The sequence below is a fragment of the Sapajus apella genome, unplaced genomic scaffold (assembly GCF_009761245.1).
Source record: "Sapajus apella isolate SASKATOON/1434 unplaced genomic scaffold, GSC_monkey_1.0 scaffold23, whole genome shotgun sequence".
Lineage (NCBI taxonomy): Eukaryota > Metazoa > Chordata > Mammalia > Primates > Cebidae > Sapajus > Sapajus apella.
The window spans coordinates 26,604,118-26,628,388 of record NW_022436963.1 but is presented as its reverse complement, the minus strand read 5'-3'; the positions used below and the strand labels follow the sequence as shown (position 1 = coordinate 26,628,388).

At 41.2% G+C, this 24,271-nt stretch overlaps 1 long non-coding RNA gene and 1 pseudogene across 2 annotated transcripts; one reads left to right on the top strand and one right to left on the bottom strand.

Moving 5' to 3' along the window:
• Positions 1 to 802: 802 nt before the first annotated feature.
• The window catches only part of LOC116559534, a 41,216-nt pseudogene continuing 17,747 nt past the window's right edge, over positions 803 to 24,271 (bottom strand).
• LOC116559535 lies at positions 1,151 to 2,445 on the top strand. 2 transcript variants are annotated; one of them, XR_004272502.1, is made up of 2 exons: positions 1,151 to 1,231; positions 2,292 to 2,445. It is a non-coding gene; the product is annotated as an uncharacterized LOC116559535 (long non-coding RNA). The 2 variants fall into 2 exon arrangements; XR_004272501.1 differs by having other exon boundaries at positions 1,156 to 1,274.

The window sequence follows — 24,271 nt, the reverse complement described above, 5'->3', positions numbered from 1 at the left end:
CAGAGGCATATTTTAATTATGTCACTGTCTATTTCAGAACTTACCTAGCACCTTGTCATCCTCAGTGTGGCCTCCCCTTGATTAATTATAACTTAAATGTTTTTGTGTATGGGTTTAAGTAGGTGCATATACTTAAGGAGTATGTGGGATATTTTTGATAGAGGTATACAATATGTAATAATCACATCAGGATAAATGAGGTATCAGTTAGAACATTCTTTTTTGATACAGAGTCTCACTCTGTCTCCCAGGCTGGCAGAGGTTGCAGTGGCACAATCACAGCTCACTGCAACCTTTGCCTCCTGGGTTCAAGCTATTCTCGTACCTCAGCCTCCTAACGGGGACTACAGGTACCAGCCACCACCTCCCGAGTAATTTTTGTATTCTTAGCAGAAATGGGGTTTCACCAGGTTGGCCAGGCTGGTCTTGGACCTACTGACCTCAGGTGATCCACCCATCTCAGCCTCCGAAAATGGTGGGATTACAGGCATAAGCCACTGCACCCAGCCCATTTTGATCGTACAGTGTTAAATTTCTTCCAACTAAGTGGTTCTCAAAAGGGGGGCATTTCCCCCAACAAAGAGACATGTAGCAAAGTCTGAAGACTTTGGTTGTCACTTCTTGGGAGAGACTACTGGCATCTGCAAGCCAGGGATGTAGCTCAACATCCTCTCCTCTTATGATGTCATCACAGCCAACATGTCATAGTGCCACAGTGGACAAAAAGTGAGACAGAGCAACAGTGTTTTAAAAAACTGTTTAAATTTCTTAAGAATGGAATCTGAAAGAGTGCTAGGAGGTCTAAGAATTTAGAACAATTTCATATTTATTTAGTTCTTAAACCAATTTTTCACTGAAGGATTTTAACACAGTTGTTTTGGCCTTAAGAATAAGTAGGTTGTTTTTGGTAAAGGCAAGGTTGTTGAGAGCATAGGCTGTCAAAGAGATGCCGCATCTGCAATACCAGCTCGGCCTCTTACTAGACCGGGTATCTGTTATAATTTTTGCTTGATATTTGACTCTGGTATTTGTGTTCTGACAAAAGGGAGATGATGCTGATACATGTAGATGGTTGTCTTGCGAAGTTATTGTGCTTAATACTGTGCCTGGCATCCTCTGCATAGTGTTAATGGTTTGTATTGATGTTCTTATTTTAGATCAACATAGTGGAGGAAAAACAAAGAGCAGCCTGCAAAAACAGGTCCAAGTCAGAAGAGGACTGGAAGACAAGGTACATGGTTGAGCCCTTAGGCAGGCTACTGTATGCTGACGAGGTAGGGATGCCAGACACTGTGACCCCAGAGTAAGGGCCTATCTAACACAAACCCTGCAGTTATTCCAGGCCTGGAAAAAAACTTACTTCCACTGACTTTCATCCATTGATGGACACAGGTTGATTCCATGTCTTTGTTATTGTGAATCATGCTGTCATAAACATGGGGATGCAGGTATCCCTTTGATACACTGACTTCCTTTCCTTTGGATACTCAGTAGTGGGAGTGCCAGATTGTCTGGTAGTTAAGTTTTTTAAGAAATCTCCATACTGTCTTCCATAATGGCTGTTGTAATTTATTCTCACCACCAGTATATGAGCTTGCTTTTTTCTGCATCCTTGCCAGCATATTATTTTTTCTTTTTAATAATAGCCATTCTAACTGGTACAGGATGGTATCTTGTGGTTTTTATTCATATTTCCCTCATAATTACTGGTGTTGAGATTTTCTCATATCCTGTTGGCTATTTCTATGTCTTATTTTGAGAAATGTCTATTCATGTCTTTTGGATTATGTGTATCATGGTATATTAGAAAAATCACGGTCTTAAACATTAAACCTAAAATTTGCCGTCAGTTACTAGGTTGGGCAAGTTATTTAACTGCTTAGACATTCAGCTTCTCATGTGTAAAATGGAGCTTTAAGAGTTTGAGGGGCATTTACTCTGAACCAGATCCCTTACATACTGCTGTAGGTATGCTGTAAATGTTAATTTCCTTATCCTAATTTATTCCTTACTATTTAAAAGAATGCCTTGTTGTGGAAAACAAGAGCCTGGCTAGAGGATACTATTATAAGACCCTGCTTCTGTCTAGGAGCTTGCTAGATGCTGATGGGAAATCCGTATCCTTTCACCCCTTTTGGAATATTATTCTACAGACCTGTTCCCTAAGCAAAAAAACAGCACACTTCAGCATCTCTTTGGAAATCTCACTCACAGAATCAATTGATGCAATAGAAAAATACTGCAAGCTAGTGAACAAACAGCGTGTGATTTTGTCTTGTCCTTTTTAACAGGTGGTTCCATCAAGGTCCTAATCCCTGCAATGGAGCACAGGATTGGATTTACTCTGGCAGCTACTGGGACAGAAAGTACTTCAATTTGTCTGCCATTTAGTAAAGTGCATACAGGTCAGGGTGTTTGGCTAATCTCTAAGCAAGTCTTAAACCTATGTTTTTAAATTTTTTCCCTTGGTTTCTACTTTGTTTTGAGACGGAGTTTTGCTCTGTCGCCCAGGCTGGAGTGCAGTGGTGCAATCTCTGCTCACTACAACCTCCACCTCCTGGGTTAAAGCAATTCTCCTGCTTCAGCCTCCCACGTAGCTGGGACTACAGGCATGTGCTGCCATGCCCAGCTACTTTTTGTAGTTTTAGTAGAGATGGGGTTTCACCATGTTGGCCAGAGTGGTCTCGATATCCTGACCTCGTGATCCACCTGCCTCACCCTCTGACATTCAGTGCTGGGATTACAGGCATAAACCACTGTACCCAGCCTCTAGTTATATTTAAAAAAAGAAAAAACACTCATGAGATCACCGCATTTCACCCAACAAAAAGTAGGGTGTAAGCTGATACTGGTAATGAAACTCTTAGGAAAAAAAATTGCTACAAAATGTACTTATTTGGAATACTATTTTATATAGAGGTAAAACTGCTGGGGAATATTTTTATGGTGTCATGCTTGAATGTTTTAGCTGTAACCTTTGACATATTTAGAACTCTCCTCCTATACAATGTTTATGTGCTCAAATGTAGAAGTCTAATGTACAGGTTTTTGTGAAGACTCCATTGATAAGATGGCTTTCATTCACACTAATCTTCCCAATTTTACCTCTTCCAACTGCCAACAAGAAAAAAGCCTGAATATTCAGAATAGGTTTTTCTGATTTGAAAATTCTAGAGAATTAAACTAGTAAAGTATTTCGTTTACTTAGTGTTCTGAATTTACTTTTCTGCAGTCAGTATCATGAAAATGTTTGTTTACATTTGAACTGAAAATATGTATAAAATCTAGCAAGTCACAAAAATGCCCTAGAAATAGATTTTAACGACCATTGCATAATGACAAACCTTGTTCAATGCTTCCACTTCCAGTGGCAAATACCACGAGAGAAATTAAGTTGCGCTCATTTATGTAAGCACCAAATTATATAAAAGGATATCTTCTGCATTTCAAGTTTGCAAGGCACCTGTGTACTTAAAATATGTGTGGAGACTTGTACAGTAGCTTTACCCCTTTAATTGGGGTACATTAATTTTATAGTATTTATCCACCCAAACCCCAGACAGACATATTGCTCCCAGGGGCCTTAGGTAGCTGCCAGTACATGATTTTAATTGCTGTCTTGAAGTTAACAAATGATATAATCTACGTGATGCTAAATAAAGGTTTTATAAAGTTCCCCAAAAGTGTGGTTTCTTTTAAAATTTCAAATATACTAATTTTGCCACTTGATACTATTCTGAAGTATTTAAAATGTCCTTTCAAAGAAAGAAGTCCTAGTGGTACCAAAGCCGCCAGGGCCATAACCAGTTACCTGGCGTGCATAATGGTAAGTTGCACCAGTCTCACACGCTCCACTCCCAGAGCTGTCCTCTGCCTTTCCTGCTGTGCAGAATCTCTGTCACACTGCCAGACAAAATGTGATCTTTTCTGAACACCTGCTTTGCTAACACTTTTTGAATCATTCTAGCTTGGTTAAGAGTCAGGGTTGAGAGAATTTCTGCAAAAGGAATGGGCAGAAAACAAACACATGGCCCAGCACCCCAAACCTGGTTACAGAGCTCTCCTGACTCAGTGCAAAAGCGGTCACACTACCATTTTTTCACTTTTTAAAATGTCATAGCCTATGTAAATGCACTGCTGTAGTTTAACTTTAGATTCACAAGAGGAAAATTTCAAACCAACACCCCTTAATTAGAGTTTTGCAATCAGCATATTCAGATTACATGAATATATTTTGTACCTGACAACAGGCTATAATGTTGTTGATTATATGATATGTCCAAAAGAATAACACTAAAGTGCTAGATGACCAAACTTTGAGGCCAGGCTTTGGGGACATCACTTTAAAATAATTCCTCTCATTGTAGTAGAATCTCAAATACAACAAAGCCTTTAAATAGCATTGGCATTTAAAAAACATTGAAAATAAAGACGGACCAGTCTGCAGGGAGCCTACATAGATGGCTACCTGAAATACAGATGTCACATGAAATGCAATTTGTAATGGGAATATCCGATTGTCTTACCTGGCTTCATCAAACCTTATTCAGCTGTTGCTTCCCCTTCTGGTTCGATTTCTGGTGCAGGGGGAAGGGGCCACTAGATGACTTTACAGATGTACCGGAGTATACTGCTTCTGCAGCTTCCCCAGAGAGCACAGCTTTGCCTTCCATGTCCTTGCGTGCAGAGTTTTCCCCAGACTCCACCTGCCCAGGATTGTCAGAGACTATTGAAGCGATCTCCACTTCAAGGTGCAGAGGTTTCTCAGAGCCTATGTTGATAGTGCCCTCTGCATCCCGGGGTTGTGTAGGTGCCTCAGGCTGACCTTTCGCAGATGTGTCAGAGAGCAGAGCTGTTCCTTCTGCCTTCACCTATACTAGGAATATTTTGCATTCTCCTCCAACTGTGCAAGTTTTACAGACTCTACAGATTGGGACTAACTGGTGGTGACTGCTCATTTTAAGACAAACAACTTGATCAGTAAAAAGGTTAACTATTTGTTCTGGCAGTTGCTCAATATAAGTAACTCATAACTCCTTCAGTCACAGGCACATTGTTATAGACAGATGATATACAAACAGTTGACATAACCCCCAGTTATCAGGCTGCAAAGGGACTGCAGGAGCTTGATCATAAGCAGGAGGTTCTTGTTCATCCTGCAAAGAGACTGAGGAAGCTGTTGATGGCTCAGCCTCATTTTCTTTAGGTATAACCCAAATCTACATGGACAGACTTTTGGCCCACAACCTGCACTTTTAGCACCTTTCCAGAACATGCAAAAGGAGCAGCCACCATGACATCTTCAGCAGCCTCTGAGGTCAGTACCTCCTTGATAACAATAGGCATTCTGGTTGCCACATCCACCATTAAAACATCAGATTGATCAGAATGAATAGATGAAACTTGACCTAATATCTGAGCAGCAAACTGAGCTGGGACATAGGCAAACTCTGGTGAGACAGCTGTTGGAGGTGGTGACAAGGATGGGGTAGTAGTCTCAGGGGTGGCTAGTTTGGAAGAAGGATCACAAACTGCTTCAGTTTGCTCAGCACCTACCTCGATATAAATTGATGGTAACTGGATGGTTTTATTACAATATCCTGTTCCGGTTACATTGGCCTTGTCTGTAGATTATTCCATCCGTAGGTACTTTAGATTGTACAGATGCTTTTTTCCTGGTTCTATTAAACATTCTTGTTTCCTTTTTGATGTCATTCCCTCTGACAGCTTCTCTACCAAAACACAACAACCAGATGGGTTAATTAACATCTATGCCCCTGAAAAAGATTTTTAAAGAAGGCAGTAATAGGGGTGTGGTGGCTCATGCCTATAGTTCCAGCACTTTAGAAGGCTGAAGTGGGAGGACTGCTTGAGCCCCGGAGTTCAAGACCAGCCTGGGCAACAGTGAGACTCCATCTCTAACCTCCCTCCCCCACCCCCCAAAAAAAGCAATAATTGGTTGAGCATTCAGATGTCAATATAGACACAAATACACAAGAGTTTTCAGCTTTGTTTTCCAACATCTGTAATTTAGTGTGGGTAATAAAACATCCTGCCCTTACCTACTACATGACCCTCAGTTCATTTACTTGGAAATACGTGACTCTAAACAGCACAGTGGGAAAACTAATAATCAGATATCATCCAAAGCGGGTCAGTATTAGGAGGAGAGATGTGCCTAGAAGTAAGGAAGCTGAAAATCACCATGGAAAAAGCTCCCAATTGAACGCTCACACAAAACTGGGAGGAGAGGTTGGGGCAGGGGGAGACTAACTTGGGCAATATTTCATCTTTGTTGTTATAGTAACTTAGTAATGACACAGATGCTGCATATTAATAAAGATATTTCTCAGTTTATGAAAAGTTGTATATAAAGTTTAACTTAATGATCAGCTACAGGACTACCTGATTTTTTTTTTTACATTAGGAAAGTCACATATTCTAACCTAAAAATGGTAGCACCCAGTAGTGATGTGTGATCATGCAGCCAAAGTCAGATTGACCCAGCCAAGAGGAAAATAAAGAGATCTCTAGTTCTGAAAGTGTGGGCTTAAGTGAATCCTCAGGCATGAGGAAAATTCTCATGGGTTGGAAGGTCACAACAGCTAATGACATACACAAAGTCCTAGAGGTGGAGAACTGCTATGATATTTTATGTGTGTCACACACACACACACCTAACTACCTTAGTCGTTACTCATCAAGAGTTTTCACATCTGCTTGCTGCGAATTTTTCTTTGGGAAGCATTTCTCTAATGATATTTATAGGAAAAGCAGAATTTGCTTCACAAGAATGTATTTGGCTCAAGTCAAAACTTGTCTGGAGATGTGTATTCAATAGGTTCAGCTGCATTCCGAAAAGCAGTCTCCTGCAGTGTCTTCTTTGACATTGGCTGTTGATGTTTTATAAATTCAATTAAGATTTCTAATCTGGACATGGATATTATACCAAATGCTCACATACAGAGAAAGATTCAAAAAGAGAGAAAGCTACAACTATTATCTCCCTCCACTTAGAACAATAACCTCATTTTCCTAACCATTCACCTCTTCAGGACTTTCCCATCCACTTCTTGGGGAAGCCCTTTTACCCACCAACACAACTGACTGAGTACTTGTACTACATGTAAGACTGTTCCAGGCACTGTTGAGGGTAGAACGGCTATTAACATGAGACCTCATATAGCTTACATTTAATAGGGAAAATAAGATAGACAAATATAGGTTAAAAAGTACAAGTGCCTACTTGGTACTAATAAAGATCTTGGGAGTTCAGAGGAGGAGAAAAATCTTCTTTAAGCCTGTCCTTGGGAGAGTTACTCTGATGCTTAGGATATAGAAAGCTACAGAAAACACTGTTCCCGTCATAACAAGAAAAAGCCAGATAGATAAGCCACAAAATCGTTCCTTTTCTTGAGTCCAGCATAGAGCTGAAGTCAAAAGTTAACCAAGTAATCTGATTTCAAAAGAGGAACCAGCCCCTCCAAGGAGAAAAGGGACACAAGAACAGTCTCAGCTGTGGCAGGGCCCAGAGAGAATAGACTGCCATCACACCAGCTGTTAAGAAGGTACCAGCTATAATCTTCATGTACTGGTAAAGGCCAAAGGTGCACAAGCTATCAGTCTGGAACTGCCTGAGACTTCAGACCCAAGGACAGTTCACACTCCTAAGCTAACACTTTTCCACAGGCCTCACATGAAAGATGGAGGCACGGCTGAAGGACAGAGAGAGGTCTCCTACCATCAGAACACAGACAGGAAACACTGGCCCAGGACTCACCACAAGTAGAAGGCAGAGTTTGGCTATCACATGGATGGAGGGCAGGAACACTGAGAAAGCCCCTTGTCCAAAGCCTAGGTGCACAGGTCCAGCCTCGGCCTAAGGCAGGCCCACAAAAATAGGGAATCTGCCCTGCCAACCAGGCCAGTGCTGAGAAACAAGAGACAGCAGGCTGCCACTAGGGGAGGCAAGAGCTTGGAGATAGATGCCATTTGTGGGGTACACTGGCAGAGAAAGCTGAAAGCTGAGGGGGAAGCACAGATGCTGGGAAATACACTCTGGCACCCCAGCCCCACCCTCAGAAAAAGGTCTTGCAACCCTCTCCTAGAAGGATTTGAAGCCTGTAGTACAGTGAAGGTAATGAAAGCAACAACAAAATCCAAGCCCAACTCCTAACCAGATTGACCTCCCCATACCCACACCAATTCAAGGCTTCTCTATTTTCCCCCATAAGGTCTTAAATTCCCCAATCACTGATTTACTTATCATGAGCATTTTCAATGATGCAGCCAATCTAGGGATTGGATTTCCACAATCCCTAGATTGCCTGCATGGGACCTATCTGACAGGTTGCTTGTGGCATGATTTAGGAAAACTCTGGAAAGGACCACTTGCTCTTTTAATTAAAAGTGTTGGATTTCTGGGAAGATGGACAAATAGGAACAGCTCCAGTGTGCAGCTCTCAGCGAGAGTGACACAGAAGGCAGATGATCTCTGCATTTCTACCTGAGGTACCTAGTTCATCTCACTGGGACTGATTACACATTGGGTGCAGCCCAAGAAGGGCTAGCCAAAGCAGGGTGGGGTGTCGCCTCAACTGGGAAGCAAAGGTCCTGAGAACTTCCTCTCCTAGGCAAGCGAAGCCATTGGGAACTTTTCCCGGCACTCTGGCACTCTGACTTAGATACCGCACCTTTCCCACGGTCTTCACAAGCTACAGACCAGGAGATTCCCTCTGGTGCCTACAACACCAGCGCCTCAGGTTTCCAGCACAAACTGGATGGCTGTTTGGGACGAAACCGAGCTAGCTACAGCAGTTTTGGTTTTTTTTCTCTTTTTCTTTTCTTCATGCTCCAGTGGCACCTGGAATGCCAGCGAGACAACTGCTAATTCACCTGCAAAAGGGGGCTGAAGCCAGGGAGCCAAATGATTTGGCTTGGTGGGTCCCATCCCCATAAAGACCAGCAAACTAACATACACTGGCTTAAAATTCTCACAGCCAGCACAGCAGTCTGAGCTCGATCTGGGACATTCGAGCCCGGTGCAGGGAGGTACGTCCACCATTGCTGATGCTCAGGTAGGCAGTTTTAACCTTGCCTATGTAAACAATCACCAGGAAGTTTACACAGCAACTGGGCAGAGCCCATGGCAGCTCAGCTCAGCAAGGCCAACTGAAGACAGACTGTGTCACTAGACTCCCTCCTCGCTGGCCAGGGCATCTCTGAAAAAAAGCAGCAGCCTGTCAGACACTTATAATTAAAGCCCCCCAACTTCCTGAGACAGAGCACTTGGGAAAAGGGGCAGTTGTGGGTACAGCTTCAGCCGACTTAAACGTCCCTGCCAGCAGTTGTGAAGGGAGCAATGGATCTCCCAGCAATGTGCTCAAACTCTGACAAGGGACAGACTGCCTCCTCAAGTGGCTCCCTGATCCCCATGTATCCTGACTGGACAGGCACCTCATACAGGAGAGCTCTGGCTGCCATCTGGTGGGTACCCTTCTGAGATAAAGTAACCAGAGGAAGAAACAGCCAGCAGTTGTTGCTATTCTGCAACCCCTGCTGGTGATTCCAGGTAAGCAGGGTCTAAGAGTGGATCTCCAGCAAACTCCAGCAGATAGGCCTGTTAGAAGGAAAACTGACAAATAGTTTCAACATCAACAGAAAGGATGTCCACTCAGAGACCCCATCCAAAGTCACCAACTTCAAAGACCAAAGGTAGAAAAATCCACGAAGATGGGAAGAAACCAGTGCAAAAAGGGTGAAATCACCAAAAACCAGAATGCCTCTTCTCCTACAAGGGATCGTAACTCAAGCAGACAAACAAAACTGGATGGAGAATGAGTATGATGAACTGACAGAAGCAGGCTTCAGAAGGTGGGTAATAAACTTCTCCGAGTTAAAGGAGCAGGTTCTAACCTAATACAAGGAAGCTAAGGACCTTGAAAAAAGGTTAGATGAAATGCTAACTAGAATAACCAGAATGGAGAAGAACGTAAGTGACCTGATGGAGCTGAAAAACAGCACGAGAACTTCATGATGCATACACAAGTTTCAATAGCCAAATCTATCAAGCTGAAGAAAGGATATCAGACATTGAAGATCAACTCAATGAAATAAAGCGAGAAAGCAAGATTAGAGAAAAAAGAGTGAAAAATGAACGAAGCCTCCAAGAAATACGAGATTATGTGAAAAGACCAAATCTACATTTGATCAGTCTACCTGAAAATGATGGGGAAAATGACACCAAGCTGGAAAACACTCTTCAGGATATCATCCAGGAGAGCTTCCCCAACCTAGCAAGGCAGGCCAACATTCAAATCCAGGAAATATAGAGAACACCACAAAGATACTCCTCAAGAAAAGCAACCCCAAGACACATAATTGTCAGATTCGCCAAGGTTGAAATGAAAGAAAATATGCTAAGGGCAGCCAGAGAGAAAGGTTGGGTCACCCACAAGAGGAAGCCCATCAGACTCACAGCTGATCTCTCCGCAGAACCCAGAAGAGAGTATGGGCCAATATTCAACATTCTTAAAAGAAAACAATTTTCAACCCAGAATTTTGTATCCAGTCAAACTAAGCTTCATAAGCAAAGGAGAAATAAAGTCCTTTATGGACAAAAACTGCTGAGAGATTTTGTAACCACCAGGCTTGCCTTACAAGAGCTCCTAAAGGAAGCACTAAACATGGAAAGGAACAGCCAGTACTAGGCAGTGCAAAAACATATCAAATTTTAAAGACCATCAACACTATGAAGAAACTGCATCAACTGTATTGGGTGCATCCTAAATATAAATGCAGGCAATACAAGAGCACCGAGATACATAAAGCAAGTTCTTAATGACCTATAAAGAGACTTAGACTCCCACACAATAATAGTGGGAGACTTTAACACCCCACTGTCAATATTAAGACAGATTAAGAAAACAGAAAATTAACAAGGATATCCAGGACTTGAACTCAGATAGGGACCAAGCAGACATAAAAGACATCCATGGATCTCCCCACAACAAATCCACTGAATATACATTCTTCTCAGCACCACATCATACTTTTTTCTAAAACTGACCACATAATTTAAAGTAAAACACTCTTAAGCAAATGCAAAAGAACAGAAATCATAACAGTCTCTCAGACCACAGTGCAATCAAATTAGAGCTCAGGATTAGGAAACTCACTCAAAACCACACAACGACATGGAAACTGAATGATTACTGGACAAATAATGAAAAGAAGGAAGAAATAAAGATGTTCTTTGAAACCAATGAGAATGAAGACAATGTACCAGAATCTCTGGGACACATTTAAAGCAGTGTGTAGAGGGAAATTTTTAGCACTAAATGCCCACAAGAGAAATGAGGAAGGATCTAAAATCGACACCCTAACATCACAATTAAAAGAACTAGAAGAGAAAGATCAAAGAAATTCAAAAGCCAGCAGAAGACAATAAATAACTGAGATCAGAGCAGAAATGAAGGAGATGGAGAGGCAAAAAAAATGCTTAAAAAAAAAAATCAATGAATCTAGGAGCCGGTTTTTCGGAAAAAATCAACAAAATAGATAGACCACTAGCCAGATTAATAAAAGAGAAGAATCAAATAGATTCAATAAAAAATGATAAAGGTGATATCACCACTGATCACAGAGAAATTGAAGCTACCATCAGAGAATACTGTAAGCACCTCTACACAAAACAGAACATCTAGAAGAAATGGATAAATTTCTGGACACTTAAACTATGCAAGACTAAACCAGGAAGAAGTCAAATCCTTTAAGAGACAAATAACAAGGTCTGAAGTTGAAACAGCAATTTCAGACCTTGTTTTTTGGTCTACCAATCAAAAAAAGTCCAGGTCCAGATGGGTTCATAGATGAAATCTACCAGAAGTACAAAGAGGAGCTGGTACCATTCCTTTTGAAACGATTCCAAACAATACAAAAAGAGGGCATCCTCACTAACTCATTTTATGAGACCAACATCATCCTGATACCAAACCTGGCAGAGACACCAGTAAAAAAGAAAATTACAGGCCAACATTCATGATGAATGTGGATGCAAAAATCCTCAATATAATATTGGCAAACTGAATCCTACAGCACATCAAAAAGCTTGTCCATCATGATCAAGTCAGCTTCATCCCTGGGATGCAAGACTGGTTCAACATATGCAAATCTATAAACGTAATCCATCACAAACAGAACCAAGGACAAAAACCACAGGATTATCTCAGTGCAGAGAAGGCCTTCAACAGAAATTCAACAGCCCATTATGCTAAAAACTCTCAATAAACTAAATATCGATAGAACATATCTCAAAACAGTAAGAGCTATATATGACAAACTCACAGCCAATATCCTATACTGAATGAGCAAAAACTAGATGCATTCCCTTTGAAAACCTTCACAAGACAAGGATGCTCTCTCTCACCACTCATATTCAACATACTATTGGAAGTTCTGGCCAGGGCAATCAGGCAAGAAAAAGAAATAAAGCGTATTCAGTTATGAAAAGAGGAAGCCAAATTCTTGCTATTTGTAGACAATATGATTGTATATTTAGAAGACTCCATCATCTCAGCCCAAAAATCTCCTTAAGCTGATAAGCAATTTCAACAAAGTCTCAGGATACAACACCAATATGCAAAATCACAAGCATTCGTATACACCAATAACAGAAAAACTGAGAGCCAAATCACGAGTGAACTCCCATTCACAATTGCTACAAAGAGAATAAAATACCTAAGAATACAACTTACAAGAGATGTGAAGGACCTCTTCATGGAGAACTGCAAACCACTGCTCAAGGAAATAAGAGAGGACACAAACAGAGGGAAAAACATTTCATGCTCATGGTTAGGAAGAATCAACACAATATTGTGAAAATGCCCATATTGCAAAAAGTAATTTAATGATTCAGTGCCATCCCCATCAGGCTACCATTGACTTTCTTCCCTGAATTGGAAAAGCCATCTTAAATTTCATATGGAATCAAAAAAAAGCCTGAATACCCAAGACAATCCTAAGCAAAAAAGAACAAAGCTGGAGGCATCATGCTAACTGACCTGAAACTATTCTACAAGGCTACAGTAATCAAAACAGCATGGTACTCATACCAAAACAGATATACAGATCAATGGAATGGAACAGAAGCCTCCGAAGTAATGCCACACATCTACAACCATCTGATCTTTGACAAACCTGACAAAAACAAGTAATGGGGAAAGGATTCCCTATTTAATAAATGGTGTTGGGAAAACTGGCTTGCCATATGCAAAAAGCTGAAACTGGATTGCTTCCTTACACCTTATACAAAAACTAACTCAAGGTGGATTAAAGGTTTAAACATAAGACCTAAAACCATAAAAACCCTAGAAGAAAACCTAGGCAATACCATTCAGGACATAGGCATGGGCAAGGACTTTACGACTAAAACACCAAAAGCAATAGCAACAAAAGCCAAAATAGACAAGTGGTATCTAATTAAACTTAAGAGTTTCTGCACAGCAAAAGAAACTATCATTAGCGTGAACCGGCAACCAAAAGAATGAGAAAAAAATGTTTGCAATCTACCCATCTGACAAAGGGTTAATATACAGAATGTACAAAAAACTTAAATTTACAAAAAAAAAAAATCAAAAACTGGGCAAATAGTATGAACAGACACTTCTCCAAAGAAGACATTTATGCAGCCAACAAACATGTAAAAAAGCTCATCATCACTGGTCCTTAGAAAAATGCAAATCGAAACCACATTTAGACACTTCTCCAAAGAAGACATTTATGCAGCCAACAAACATATGTAAAAAAGCTCATCATCACTGGTCCTTAGAAAAATGCAAATCAAAACCACATTTAGATACCATCTCACGCCAGTTAGAATGGTGATCATTAAAAAATCAGGAGACAACAGATGCTGGAGAGGATGTGAAAAAATAGGAATGCTTTTACACTGTTGGTGGGAGTGTAGATTAGTTCAAGCATTGTGGCAATTCCTCAAGGATCTACAACTAGAAATACCATTTAACCCAACAATCCCATTACTGGGTATATACCCAAAGGGTTATAAATTATTCTATTATAAAGATACATGCACATGTATGTTTATTGTGGCACTGTTCACAATAGTAAAGACTTGGAACCAACCCAAATGTCCATTAATGATAGACTCGATAAAGAAAATGTGACACATATACATAATGGACTACTATGCAGCCATAAAAAAGGATGAGTTCATGTCCTTTGCAGGAACATGAAGCTGGAAGCCATCATTCTTAGCAAACTGACACAAGAACAGAAAAGCAAACAGTGCGTGTTCTAACTTGTTAGTGGGTGTTGAACAGTGAGAACACATGGACACAGGGAGGGGAACATCACACACTGGGGCCTGTTGGGGGGTGAGAGGCTAGGGGAGGGATAGCATTAGGAGTAATACATAATGTAGATGGACAGGGTGATGATGCAGCAAACCACCATGGCACGTGTATAACTATGTAACAAACCTGCACATTCTACACATGTACCCCAGAACTTAAAGTATAATAAAAAAAAAATTATAAGTGTCTCCCTCACAGGTTCATAGTACCTGAATTCATGTCTAGATTATTAAAATGATCTAACTTTTTAAATATTAAGAAACTCAATATTTTCCCTAGAAGTCCCCTATTAAACAAAAACATCCCTTATAACCACCATTCTGGAAAAGTAAAGCATTATATAATTATGAGTCCTTAGCAATTTACCAGGGAATTTATGATACTGTTTTCTTTCCTGAAACTTTCTCTTAGTAAAAAATTTAATGAGAAAACCTAGGTTCCAGTCCTGGCTCTGAAATGTAATAGCTGCATGAACAAGTCAACTGTTCTGAGCTTCAGGCCTCCTCATTTTCAAAATGGGGATTATAATTCTGACTTCATGGTGTTTCTGTGGACTTTAAGTGAAATAATGCACCTGAAAGCACTGAATAAACTACACCTCATGTAAATGGAAAAGGAATGAATCAATACTCAGTTAAAAAGAGACACAAAAAAGTTTTGAAAATGTGATATCAAATTAAAAATCATAAATCTCAAATATCTTTAATTCAGCTTTGATTAAAATCAAATTGGTATTTCCTAATTGGGTGGTAAAATACAGGCTGTTTTTTCTTTATATCTTCCTGTGTATGTTACATACTTAAGGATATTTTCATAATTAAAAATACTGAGACCAGATGCCTTAAATTTTTAGTGTTTTTGAAAATGCAAACACTAGATTAGGTGTGGTGGCTCACACCTGTAATCCCAGCACTTTGGGATGCTGAGGCAGGCAGATCGCTTGAGGCCAGGAGTTCGAGACCAGCCCAGCCAACATGCTGAAATTCTGTCTCTACTAAAAATACAAAAATTTACAGGCATGTGCCTGTAATCTCAGCCACTCGGGAGGCTGAGGCAGAAGAATTGCTTGAGCCCAGGAGGCAGAGGTTGCAGTAATGCAAGATTGTGCCACTGCACTCCAGCCTGGGCGACAGAGCTAGACTCTGTCTAAGGAAAAAATTAAATGCAAACGCTAGATCCACTATTTGGTTTTGTTTGGAATACATGGAAGAATGTTGGCAAATATATACTTACTAGTTACCATACATATATAATGTAAATCTATATTGAGTTCAAATCATTACCTGTTTATTAAAGGTAAAGAGCTCTTCTCTAATGTTTTAAGGTCTCCTTTAAATACTTACAACAATTGCTGACTTGTAACCTTGAGATGTTGGTGGTTGTAGAAGACAGAATTTCTTAAAGCTGTAAACTAGGTTTGCTAAATGCTGATCTTATCAATCTTAGGAAGATTAACCCACTATGACTTTGGTGATGTGGTTCTACATAAGCTGACAAAACTATACACACTAAGAATCAGGAACATAACTGAAGGCATTCCTTCTTGTAAAAAAGTTGCTTAAGTATAATAAAATGACTCAGATTGGTTAACTTTAAAATTCACTGTAGACTCCTGATTTTCCATGAAACCAATAAGATAAAGATATCAATTCCAAGCATACAGTATTTTTTTAAATAAGCACAACTCATATGGAGAGTCAGGGTACTGGGGTACATAACTGCCCAAGAAGGATATGGAAAAGGACATATTCTGGCATGGAATGGAAAATCTGAAAGGTATCAGAGACCAGAAGTGGATAAGCAGCAGGGTATAACAAGAGATACAAGAGGCTGTGTAAGAATTAATAAGAATTGGAGATGGGAAGTTCAAAAAGAGTGCTTAAAGTCAGAAATACAAGTGGTGCATTGTCTTTTAAGAGTTTAAAACAGGGGGCAAGATGGCTGAATAGGAACAGCTCAGGTACGCAGCTCCCCGCAAGATCGCAGGAGGCGGGTGATTTCCACATTTCCAACTGAGATACCTGGTTCATCTCATTGGGACTGGTTGGACAGTGGGTGCAACCCAAGGAGGATGAGTCAAAGCAGGGTGTGAGTGAGGTGTTACCTCACTGGGAAGTGCAAGGGGCTGGGGAACTCCCTCTCCTAGCCATGGGAAGCCATTAGGGACTGTTTCCTGCACTCGGCCTAGATATTGTGCTTTTCCCACGATCTTCACAACAGGCAGACCAGGAGATTCCCCTCAGTACCTACACAACCACCAGGGCCCTGGGTTCCAGCACAAAATCGGGTAGCCATTTGGGCAGAAACTGACCTGGCTGCAACATTTTTTTTTTTTTCCATACCCCAGTGGTACCTGGAACAAGGTACCACTCTGCAAGACAGAACTGTTCACTCCCCTGCAAAGGGGGATAAAGCCTGGGAGCCAAGTGGTCTGGCTCACTGTGTCCTACCACCATGGTGGCCAGAAAGCTAAGATCCACAAGCTTGAAAATTCTCACAGCCAGCACAGCAGTCTGAGCTTGAACTGAGTCCTTTGAGAGAGGCATCCACCAGCTGAGGCTCCAGTAGGTGGTTTCCACCACATAGTGTAAGCAAAGCTGCCGGGAAATCTCAATATTATGAATATTTAATATGAATATTTCTATACAATGATATGCATAAACAATTTGGTGCTGCACAAGAATTGAAATTGGGTCTAATGATCAGCAGCAGTTCATGACTATAATTATTCTCATGCTGTCAAGCCAAGCGTGTCCACGATCACTTAGAAAAGTTAACAAGGTAACTAACGGATCCAGGTAGGCTAGGTCTTCTGGATTCTTCAAAAGAGGTGGCTATTTCCTATTTCCGTTAGAAGATCAGACAGGAATGACACTGGAAACAGGTCTCCATTTGGTTTTTAGGGATGAGAGATGATAGTGGTGATGAGAAACCATTACCCTCTTTGTGGAGTGATGAAAAGGTCAGTAGCAGCACAACCTCGGTTTCAGGTTTCACATAAGGTGACAAGAAAAAGAAATGAAATAGTGGGACACAATATGGGGAAAAGGGAGCTCAGACTCCTCTGCCTTCACTCCTTGAGTTGGAGGATCTAAGATTTTTTGAGAGGGATCCTAGAATGTTACATATTCTAGAGTGGGAAGCCATACTACTAGGGAGTTCAGATCCCAACTCTACCTATTTTTTAATATTTAGAAGCTTAGGTGTTTTTAAATTACTCTTAAGCCTCAGATTACTCTTAAGTAAAATTGCAATGATGTCATTTATCTCACAAGGTTGTCTGAATTCACAAACTGTGTCTAGGACACAACAGTTAAAAAAAAATCAATTCTATTCCCTTATTCTTTTCCTGGCACATAATAGGTGGTGGATTTAAGGGAATGACTCTCTTGCCTTAAAATATTGCCTGAGTTTCTAAAAGCCCATCAGTTAAAGATTCATTTGGATTAATGTCAGAAACTCTCCTGAAAAGCTTGAGAAATGGAGAGCTTTCATTGATTCACACAGTGGTGAGTATATGCTTAATAAAACTGCAGAAAAGTAAGCGGATTCAAGAAAGAGCTTCAGAGGATGAGCTGCTTTGGATGGAGATGGGCATATGTGAGTGAAATAGTGAAATGACACCATGAACATGGCTCTGGATAGAGCCAGGGACCAGGCTAAAGACTCTAAGCTCTGGAAAAGGGGTAAAAAGATGAGAGACAACAGAAAAGTGAAAGCAACTTACTCCCATGTCTGATTCTTCCTCTTACCTTCTGTATTACCTGACTGTGAGACGTCTCAAAGCTTACTGGGAAAATGGGTAAACACTCTCCTGTGGTCCTGTGATGGAGTCTTATGATGAGACCTACCAACAACTGGGGCTCTTTCTAGGAAAAATCCCAGAAATGAAGTATTCAACAAAAACAAATGATACAGGCAGGGATATTCTTATCTCCCTGCCTTCCATGCATACAGGCAGGTTGGTAGTAATGCTGCTAGGCAGCAGCATACAACATTTCCACTGAGCACTTTTATGAAATACATATTTCAAGCTCCTATGTGTTATCTGAGAGATGCAGGAGTACCAGTGCACTAGGGATGACGGTTCTGGCTCACATCACCAAGTTCTAACATCTAGTGCTGTCTTGAGCCTGCTCTAGCTTCCTGCTGAAGAGACTGACAGGCCAGAATAAGAGTCAGCTGACTTAGTGCTCAAATGATGGTTCATTTCTACATCTTGGAAGTCATTGAAAGTCTGAGAGGGCCTCAATCCTTGGCGCCAACAGAGCATGCAGGGAATCACAGGTAACAACATTCTTGTTTAAAACTGGGCTCCACAAAAGGGAAGTTCTATTTAACAAAAGAGAAGATGCTACCTGTCATACCTACATTTTTATTGTGGAGAACTGACTAACCATGCAACCAAATTTACCCAGTGCTCCTACAGGAATAGCATTTTGGGAATTAAACCAGTAGGAGGGTGTCACTTAGGGGAGGAAATGCTCTACAAAGTAGGACCCTTGCCTGTATATTCCTATATAGTACCTCTTTTGCCCAGAGTAATGCTTTCCTGGAGTAGGTGAACTCGCACATTCTGTGACAGAACCTAAGTTAATGGATTATATTTGTCCAGTAAGAAGCCATGCGAGATGGCAATGAAAGGCAATGAAATGAGCGAAACTGATATTAGAAGGTAGCACTGGACTCTGTTTCCTGATCATACCGTTCCTTCCTAGTAAACTAGAACAAACAATGTTCATTTCTACTCTAATGCCTAAAGAGTAATCTATTTCTACAACTATACTATGAATTTGCTTTCAGGATTATTTGCATGCTATGCCAACCTCCTTGATATCTTTAATTATTGGAGGAGATAAACAGCAGTATCTCCTTTAACTCCACTAAAGGATGGCTGCTCCATTAATTTTGTTAGGCTGTTAATTTTGGAATCCTGAGATTCAAGGATGTTAACCTACCTGGACCAGAATTTACATTTGTTTAGTTCACTTGCTAAGCTGAATGGTGGATAAATCCTTCCGTAAACAAATTAAATACAAAAGCAACCAGCTAATTACATTCCACCATAAAGATGCACTGACTTTATCACCATTCTCAAACAGCAAGCCTGCACCCTACCAATACTTTCAAATAGCCCCTGGTAAAGAGAATACAAGTACATAGACTGTAATAACCCTGACTAACAGGGAAACCAGGCTCATGGCCAGGGAAAGGATGGTACATTCTTTGCAGTTATCTGTATATCCTGATGATGGTAAGCAAGTCCCAGACCTGTTTCCCGTGGTGAAATGAGAATGCCATCAGGTCCTGCAGGAAAGCAGCCTGAGTAGATGAGAAAATATTCCTGAACCATGATGCTTCATTCTCCTGCCCTTTCAATGCTGACCCTTGCTATTCAGGATCTTGGGTATCTCACTGCAGACCCAAAGCCTCATGATTTTCACATTTTCCTAGTTCTTACTCCTCATTTCTCTCTATCTTGGTTATCTATTAACATCACCAAAGTGACAGTATAGAAGTAGCTGACAACTCACTGAATCCTTCTTTCTCTATGATCATTCCAAAACGTTGGCCAGCCAATTGTGGTAAGAATTCATTACTTCCCACACTAGCAAGAGTCTCCATATGCCTTCTTCACAAAATTCTGTGAAAAGCTTTTTCCTGCCATTCTTTTAGATGTGTACATCTGTCTGTGAGAATTGACCATTATATCTTCTTCTATTTATAGTCATCTTCCCAAATTTTCACTATGTGAACTTTGCCTTTTATTTCTCCCCAACTTTTTCATTACTTCTCTGTTAACTGAGTTTCATACTGTTATGTTCGCATTAGATATTAGACATTTACATATATACACACACAATATAAATTTCTTCTAAGCAAATTTACGGCACTATGTCACAGTGTCTGAGATGTGCTGGAGGCAACCACTACCTATGAAAAACTTTTCTCTTTATAAATAGAGATACTATTAGAGCAGAAAGTGTGGTCAGAGATATCTAACTATCTCCTGTCCTCCATCTTGGACTGCAGTTACACTATTTGGGGGAAAATGAGTGGTGAACCTTTGCTTTAAATAAAAATCTGGGCCGGGTGCAGTGGCTCACGCCTATAATCCCAGCACTTTGTGAGGCTAAGGCGGGTGGATCACCTAAGGTCAAGAGTTCAAGGCCAACCTTTCAAACATGTTGACAGAAACCCTGTCTCTAGTAAAAATACAAAAATTAGCCAGGCATGGTGGCAGGTGCCTGTAGTCCCAGCTACTTGGGAGGCAGAGGCAGGAGAATTGCTTGAACCTGCGAGATGGACACTGCAGTAAGCCAGAGATCAACATTGCACCACTGCACTTCAGACTGGGTGACGGAGCAAGCTTCTCTCAGAAGGATGGAAGGGGCGGAAGGGGGGAGGGAAAAAATCTGGCTGGGAGCAGGGGTTCATGCCTGTAATCCCAGCACTTTGGGAGGCCCAGATGGGCAGATTAGTTAAAGCCAGGAGTTAAAGACAGCCTGGCCAAATGGTGAAATGTTGTCTCTCCTAAAATTACAAAAATTAGCCTGGTATGGTGGTGCACTCCTGGAGTCCCAGCTACTCGGGAGGTTGAGATGGGAGAATCACTTGAACCCAGGAGACAGAGATTGCAGTGAGCCGAGACTGCCCCACTGTACTCCAGCCTGGGCAACAGAGCAAGGCTCCAAAAAAAAAAAAAAAAAAACCTCCAAAAAAAGTATTTATACAGCGTTTCTAAGGATTTATTACTATAAAATCCAATTCTCCTCAATCCTGCTATTTCAGCACTTTGGCAGGCTGCAGGAGGAGGATCACTTGCATCCCAGAGTTCCAGTCCAGCCTGGACAACACAGGAAGACCCCATTGCTATCAAAATTTTTGTAAAAAGTAGTTGAACATTGTGACACGCAACTGCAATCCTAGCTACTTGGGAGGCTAAGACAGGCCCTTGAGCCCAGGCTGCAGTGACCTATGACGGCACCACTGCACTCCAGCCTGGGTGACAGAGCGTGTCTCTAAAAAAAAAAATACATATTTATTTTTTTAAAAGGACCAATGTGATTAAACATAAAATAATTTATGGGTACCATTCTTAAGTTTGAATGTATGCTAGTAATGATGCAACAATTTATAAACATTATTATTAAAACCACTGCTACTTGTGGTACTTACCTTTAATTTGATGAAATTGTTTAACCAGATCTTTTATATCCAAAGAAGTACTCTCCAGAAGAATAAATACAATAAATCAAATACAGATACATAAAATTCCCAACTTAACATGTTTTCTTTTTCAAAGCAGCAAATATGTAAAAAAATAAATAAATAAAAATAAAGCAAACCTTTTCTACACGTAAGTTGTTTAAAAAAAAAACTGCTACAAACTGGGTGATGTTTAATGGGTTGGTTTTGAGAATGGCTCTGCTAATTTCCCCGGGCAAAGTCTTGAGGACAGAGGGTATGACAAGTCTGGGCTTTGAAGAAAATTTTAGCATGATGTCTGTAACTCAACTAAAATAAAGAGAAGCAAAGTCTTATAAATAATGAGCTTACATTATTATGAACTACAGTTTCCAAGAATAAACTATCTTCTATTAAAATTATTAGCTTTAATTCTAATATTTAGAATTAGCCATTTTATTAAAATTCTGATGGTAGTTTTAAAAAAAAACCACACACACAACCCTCCTACCAGTAGCTTACTATGTGCAGATGAGCAATCTAGTACCATTATGGAAATACATAGGAAAAGCCCTGCTAAGACCCTAAAGACACTAAAACCAACAAAAAACAAAACTGGCTTCTGTGAAATTCAGTGAATATTTTGTGCAGTTAACATTTCGTGTATGTTTCTAAATAAGTCCTTTCAAATCACACAGGCAGTGGCCTTTCTGTACATATATTCATCAAATAGTTACAAGATAGGTTTTTTCTGTAAGAAAACGTCTTTCTCCTGGAACTAACCCAAATGCCCATCGATGATAGACTGGACAGGGAAAATGTGGCACATATACACCATGGAATATTATGCAGCCATCAAAAACGATGAGTTTGGGTCCTTTGTAGGGACATGGATGAACCTGGAAACCATCATTCTCAGCAAACTGACACAAGAGCAGAAGATCAAACACCGCATGTTCTCACTCATAGGCGGGTGTTGAACAATAAGAACACATGGACACAGGGAGGGGAGCACTACACAGTGGGGTCTGTTGGGGGGAAATAGGGGAGGGTCAGTGGCGAGTGGACAGTTGGGGAGAGATAGCAAGGGGAGAAATGCCAGATATAGGTGATGGGGAGGAAGGCAGCAAATCACACTGCCACGTGTGTACCTGTGCAACAATCTTGCATGTTCTTCACATGCACCCCAAAAGCTAAAATGCAATAAAATTAAAAAAAAAAAAAAAAACACGTCTTTTTTTCCTTATTTTTCTAAATATATCTTCGGACATGTTGCTCATTTTTAAGTGTGCATTTTTTAAGCTTCAAATTTCTGGGTTTTTTTCAGCCTGCTTCATATCTGCAGGAATAACTTGGACCTAGCTACATATATTGGTCCAACGCTGGCAGAATTTAAACCCTCCCCCGCCCACTGTACGCGTCCACGCCCACTACCACAAGGGTATAACGCCTTAAGCAAGAAACACGCTGCTTTTCAGGATGCGATTCAGGGCCACAGGTGACAGAAATCGCACTCCCCGACCCCTCTTTAAACATCCTCCAGTGTGTGGGCCCCGCTATGTCAGTCCTCGTTTTGTGCTCGGTTTGGTCTGTTTGGGACAGGGGAGTGAAATGTAGGAGGCTGGGCGTGCTCATTTCGCCTGGACTTACTCAGGGGAGGCGGGCGACGGACGTGCCTGAGACCCCAGATTCGGGAGCACCACCACTCTGGTCGCCGCACTCCCGGGTGTGGGCCGGGGACGCCCCCACAGGACCCCCACTCCGAAGACCCTCCGCCTTCCCCGACACTTGAGGCTCCCCACGACCTCTCGTGTTGCGAGAGATGCCCTGAGGCATAACTGTCTCCGCGGCTACAGGGTGCGCTTTTTCTCCAGATTCTCCCCACCTCTTTTCCGGCTGCACTCTCAGGAGCTTCCTCCTCCTCCTCTTGCTGGCGGCTCCTGAGCAGACCTGATCAGTGCAGGCCCTTTTATAGCCCAGGAGGCGTCAGGGCTTGCGTCACAAATGAGCAAGGAGGCGGGGCCACAGCGGCCGCAGCCAATGGGGAGCCCAAAGCGACAAAGGCGGTAATTTGGCCAGCGAGGAAGGCTTATTTTCCCTTTTCTGGCTATATCTGAAGGGATTTAGGTAAATTCATTTCCAAACAAACGGCCAGGAGTAGCTCAAAGTGACTGCCTCTCTGTCTTTGGTAGTTGGGCCTAAAATGAGAGCTGGTTTGGAAGGAAAGAAATAGATTTATGGCAGTGCTGTCTTGCTGTCACTGCTTCGCCATTCCACACACGGCTTGTGCCCCCATAAGCTATATCTCTCCTCCGTCACCTGCAGGAAGAATAATTTCTGCCACGGTGCAGACACGAAGAGTGAACAATTTTATGCAACAGAACACTTTTTCTTTGGGGAGACTCGCCTGTGGCATGGGAGTTTAGCATGAATCCCGAAACTTCCTGTTTTCTCCATAGTTGAGTTCAGACACAACTATCCTCCCCCAAAATACACTGTCAGCAACAGGTTGCAAGTCAAAGAGTTAACTATGTGTAACTTCAGCTCAGTTTTACCAAACTAAAGAATGCTGCTTCATTTTAAAACGCCCACTTTCTGCTCCTTCACTCATTTAGGTCCAAGTATTTGGGCTGCACTCCAAACATCACCATAAGCATGACTATCATCAGAGTACATGCAACCTTAATTTTGATCCATTTTAAAATGTTTAA